The sequence below is a fragment of the Elephantulus edwardii genome, unplaced genomic scaffold (assembly GCF_000299155.1).
Source record: "Elephantulus edwardii isolate Elephantulus edwardi_28Jun2011 unplaced genomic scaffold, EleEdw1.0 scaffold00041, whole genome shotgun sequence".
NCBI lineage: Eukaryota > Metazoa > Chordata > Mammalia > Macroscelidea > Macroscelididae > Elephantulus > Elephantulus edwardii.
The window spans coordinates 1,556,673-1,562,314 of NW_006399791.1; the positions used below are offsets into that span (position 1 = coordinate 1,556,673).

Consider the following 5,642-nt stretch of genomic DNA (forward strand, 5'->3'; position numbering starts at 1 on the left):
CTTTGAAGGCAGCACCTCTGTCTAGCACCTCAACATACCAGCTGTAAGTCAGTCTCTCCCCTGCTTGTAGCTCTCTCTCCTAAACTATCTTGTCCTCTTTGATCTCTGGGATGGCAGGGTGGTGGCAGGGATCCCTAAATGGAGGGGCCTTACTCCGGGGTAGAGTCAAGTTGTTCTCTCCCAGGCACCTGAAAGTACTGGCTCTGGGGGAAAAGTGTCTCACCTGATGATGTCTTCTCTCTTGAAGTCTATTGTCTTCCTTTGTCTGTGGAGTGGAGTGAGACCAGGGTGTCAACTTAAGTAGTTTCTGTGCTGGGGGGCTTTGAAGCCGCTCTCTCTCTGGCATCTTAGCCTTCCAACTGTGAAAGTTAGTCTCTCCTCTGCTTGTAGCTCCCAGCCCCAAACTATTGTGTTCTTTGGTGCCTAGGATGGCTCCACAGCAGCAGGAATCCCCAAATGCAGGAGCCTTCTCTAAGGGAGTTTGTGGTCCCTCTCTCCCTGACACCTGAAAATCAGAAGTAGTCTTATATATATGTATCAACAACTAAAGCTGAAGATGAAGAAATTGAAGATTTCTACCGAATTTTGCAGTCTCAAGTTAATCGAAGTTGCAATCAAAATGTGAAACACAATGTATTTAAACTTTGTAAATAAATCAGTGTAAAATAATAGAAATAAACAATAAAAATTAATAATTAATGACTGGAATGCAAAAATTAGAAATAAAAAAGAAGTTGGAAAATAGGAACTTGACAGAAACGAGTTTAGGGAATGAAAGAATTTGTTACACTTAATGATTTATTCATTGAAAATAATTAAAAAAAACCCAGACACCACAAACCAAACTCATCAGCAGTGATTATGCACATGTTGTGCCATTGAGACAATTAGGACACATAGCAACTGTATGCACAATAGCTCTGAACCCTACTCTATCCTGAGCCACTCTCACTGTCTCTGACACATTTACCTTCATTATCCCAGTTATTGTGTCAGTCCTTCTCATCTAGAATCTGTGCCATCCCTCGACCCTTCTCCAAAGACTAGTCCCTCCAAATTATGTGAGACAGAGTCTCAAAATCCTTTCCTCTAAGGAACAGCTTGGTTTTACCCTCTCCAGGACAGACCTGTTAGTTCTCTTGGAAGTCCATGGTATGGTCAATATTCTTCTCCAGTACCACAACTCAAAGGCATTATTTTTTAGCCATCCTTGGTCATTATCCAGCTTTCTTATGTGTAGTGATGCAAGACATGAACTATGCACATGGACTTCACCTAAAAGACTATGCAGAAATCAGATCAACCCAATCTGCAGAAAAAGCCATTGAGGAGGCTCAATATCAGCAATTAAAACTAAGTCAAGGGTTGACTGTGGAACAGATCATCAATTACTCACTTGCAATTTCAAATTGAAGATGGTGAAAATGAAATCAACTCCACAAGACTCAAAATGTAGCCTTAAATGCATCCCAGTTGAATATATAATTCATCTTAAGAATAAATTTGATGCATTGAACATTAATGACCAAAGACCAGAGGAATTGTAGAAAGACATTAAGGGCGTTATCTATAAAGAAAGCAAATGGTTCTTACAAAGACAGAGAAGAATGAAAAGATCAAAATTGATGGCCCAAAGAGACTATGAAACTTGCATTGAAACAAAAAGAAGCCAAAAACCAGGGGAAAGAATGCTTAAATAAGAAAGCTGAACAGATTTCAAAGGGCTGCTCGAGAAGACAGAGTGAATGTATTATGACGACCTAGAAAATATCCATGAATCTGGGTCCCTAAACAATGCTGTCACCAGGGGGCAGTCAGTTCTGCCATGCCATGCCTACCTACCATATCTCATAAGCTTCTAATTTAATTGGCCATGGATACGTCCTGAGCATCTAGGGGTTTTTGAAAAGCTCCCCAGGTAATTCTATCGTGTAGCCAGCATTGCTCCATCCGGTTAAGAATAGTTAAAAGAGAAGATAACTTCAAAATGATGCCTTTCAGATCTCTGTTTATCTCCATGGCTGCAATCGACAGCTTGGGTTTTGCTTCCAGAGGCTTAAAAAAAGACACAAAATCAGTGAATGTGTGAAAATGATTCTTGAAATAACTCTTAGCGATGCTTGAATCAACACCAGGGAGAATACAGATGAAAAGACCAGCAGGATCCTTTCACTGTTCTGGATTTTCTGTGCTGAAAATTAAATGATCTTGCAACCTAGATATAGGTTTATTCAACTTCAGGGCTGTATTTCCCATAGCAATTTCTCCTCACTATTGTCAAATATCTCACCAATAAACATATTTCAAAAATGCAAACATGGACTATATTTGTAGTTATTTTTATGTGCCTTAAATCAGAAAAGCCAGCTGGCATAAGTTCCCCCACTTGACCCATGCAGAAAATGAGTAAAAAAATTTCTTTTTTATCCTCCTTTTTTTACTTTATCTGATTCATCTCAGTAGTGTCCTGACCTAACAGTGTCACCTCATAGATAGAGATGTGAATGGAGAACTCCACAATTCTTTCTCTTTACCTCTTTTGTTCCTGTTCAGAAGTATAATATAGAAACCATGAAGCCTATAGGTTGGCACAATTCCATGATTGGTTAATTCTACCTTAGAATATGTCATTTTAAAAAGAATTGGTAATTTGTTTGATACCTGCTATTAGTATCAAAGAAGAAATCCTCATGCTCTTGTTAGGAACAAGACTTTGATCAAGGTCTTCCTGGTTCCATTACAATCTACAGGCATGGGTTGAATTGTGCCCTCTCAAAACACTTGTCAACTAGGTTAGGTCATGATTCCCAGTATTAGGTGATTTTCCTACTTGTTGTATATTTTACCTCTTTAATGCTAATAAGACAGGATTAGAAGAGTTACGTAATTATGTAGTAACTATGAAATGATTCCCTGTGATGTGACCTGAGATGTAGTAGTAGCCCATGAGTGTTACGGGAATTAGAGTGGGATGGATGTGATAGTTTTAATTAGGCTACGGCCTTGAGCAGATAAGAAGGGGACTTTCCCTGGGTTGGGACTTGTAACACTTTTTGTCTTATAGGAGACAAAAGGCAAGAGAAGGTAGAAGAGAGCACAAGCACAGCTGAAATTATATTAATGTCCTATTCTCTGAAGTATTTTTTGCTCAATATAACCATAGGTACATTTTATTGTTATTTTTAGGTGCTAATGAGTCACACAGTGATCATATAAACAACAAATCCAAACTCTGTCCAATCCTGTGCCATCCTCACAATCTCTGACACACTTGAGCCATTTCTGCAGTCACTGTGTCAGTCTACCTAATTGAGAGTCTTCCTGTCTTTCACGGTAACATCCCAGTTAATAGTCTATAAAATCTAGGTGTCTTGTTTCTTTGTCATTTCTTTCAGTGCAGCTTGGACTTCTTCCTTCAGTATCATTGTCTCTTGATTATATGCACCTTCCTGACATAGGCCTGTGCACATTAAATTTTTTTTTTTTACATTCAAAGTAGAAATCTTTATTGAGAGTTGAGAATCGCAGGACAGTTTTACAGGACAACAGAATTTGAGTCTTCAAACAATAGAGTGTATAATTACAGGAGTGTATAATTACACGTTAATATTCTTCACCTTCATCATCTCCCTCAGCATTATTTGCTCCAACCTCCTCATAATCCTTCTCAAGGGCAGCCATATCCTCACAGGCCTCAGAAAACTCTCCTTCCTCCATCCCTTCACCCATGTACCAGTGAACAAAGGCACGCTTGGCATACACATCAGATCAAACTTGTGGTCCAGGTGAGCCCAGGCCTCAGCAACGGCTGTGGTGTTGTTCAGCATGCACACAGCTCGCTGTACATTGGCCAGGTCTCCACCAGGCACCACAGTGGGAGGTTGGTCATTAATACCAACCTTGAAGTCAGTGAGGCACCAATCCACAAACCGGATAATACATTTCGTCTTGATGTTGGCAATGACAGTATTGGCATCTTTGGGAACCACATCACCACGGTATAACAGGTAGCAAGCCATGTATTTACTATGGTGAAGGTCACATTTCACCATCTGGTTGGCGGGCTCAAAGCAAGCATTGGTAATCTCTGCTACAGTAAGCTGTTCATGGTAAGCTTTCTCAGTAGAGATAACAGGGGTATATGTGGCCAGAGGGAAGTGGATGTGGGGATAGGGTACCAGATTGGTCTGGAATTCTGTCAGATCAACATTCAGGGCACCATCAAATCTGAGGGAAGCAGTGAAGGAGGATACAATCTGACTAATAAGGCAGTTAAGGTTAGTTTAAGTTGGGGATTCAATATCAAGGTTTCTGCGGCAGATGTCATAGATAGCCTCATTGTCTACAATGAAGGCACAACCTGAGTGCTCCAGGGTGGTGTGGGTGGTGAGAATGGAGTTGTTGGGCTCAATCACAGCTGTCGAAACCTGGGAGGCTGGGTAAATGGAGAACTCCAGTTTAGACTTTTTTCCATAATCAACAGATAGGTGTTCCATCAGCAAGGATGTTTAAAGCCTAAGGTGCACCTGATCCAAGTTAGATATTTTCAATTGCATTGTACGCACTTTAAAATTGGACGGTGCATAAGGAGAATTGAAAAATAGATGCCTTTGAATTGTGGAGTTAGAGAAGAATTGTATATACCATGGATTGTCAAAAGAAGAGCTCAATCTGTCTTGGGGGAAGGCAACTAGGGTGTTCTTTAGAGGCGAGGGGAGTAATTCTAACCTCACATACTTTGGACATGTTGTCAGGAGGGGATAAAGACATTATGTTGGAAAAGACAGAAGGTCAGGAAAAGAGAGGAAGACCCTCAAAGAGAAGGATTGAAACAATGACTGCTACAATGGGTCTGGGCAATGGTGGAAGCCATGAGGATGGGGCAGAATAGGTCAAGGCTCAGATCTGTTGTTCACAGGGGCACTAAGAGTTATAGCTGACTCAGTGTACCTGACAACAAGAACAACATCTTACTTTAAATTCTTCAAGTGATTGGAATGAAGTTGCATTTGACTATACAACTCAGGCAGATTCAGCTATGAAAATGGAGAGAAAGAATTTGAAAGATTTTCTCAGATGTCTTTCTGTGGACTTTTCTTGAATTGTGAGAAGGGGGGAAGTTATTATCTGAATTATACAGAGAAATTGAAGAAAACAAAATCACATCTTTTAAGCTTTAGGAGCCCATATCCATGTAATATACTGAAGACATAAACATTCTTTTCAGGGTAGGTCTCACTATATACTGTTGTTGTTGTTAAGTGCTGTCAAGTCGTAGGTGACTCATAGCGACCCTATGAACGAAAGTCCTGGACACCTGTATAACTCTCTCCAGGTTCATAGGGTTTCCAGAGGCTAGCCATTATGGAAGTGGATGCCATTCCTGTGCTATATACTACTCTTTCCCCCCCACCCCCTTAACCTCGTTCACTGATCTTGATCTTGGATTCTGCTGACATCAGAGATAGCTTAGAAATAAGGATGTATTTTAAAATCTAAAATGTATGTCATAGTTTATTTGTAGTTCTGAACTCCTCAGAAGCTTTTAAAATGTTTTCTTATGTGATATTTTGTACCAAACTGAAATGACCTCTTATACTACATTGGAGCCACACACTTGGTGAGGGAGCTGGGACCAGAGA

General features: G+C 40.3%; 1 pseudogene; it reads right to left on the reverse strand.

Moving 5' to 3' along the window:
• Nucleotides 1-3,603: 3,603 nt before the first annotated feature.
• LOC102855728 lies at nucleotides 3,604-4,502 on the reverse strand (annotated as a pseudogene).
• Nucleotides 4,503-5,642: the final 1,140 nt, after the last annotated feature.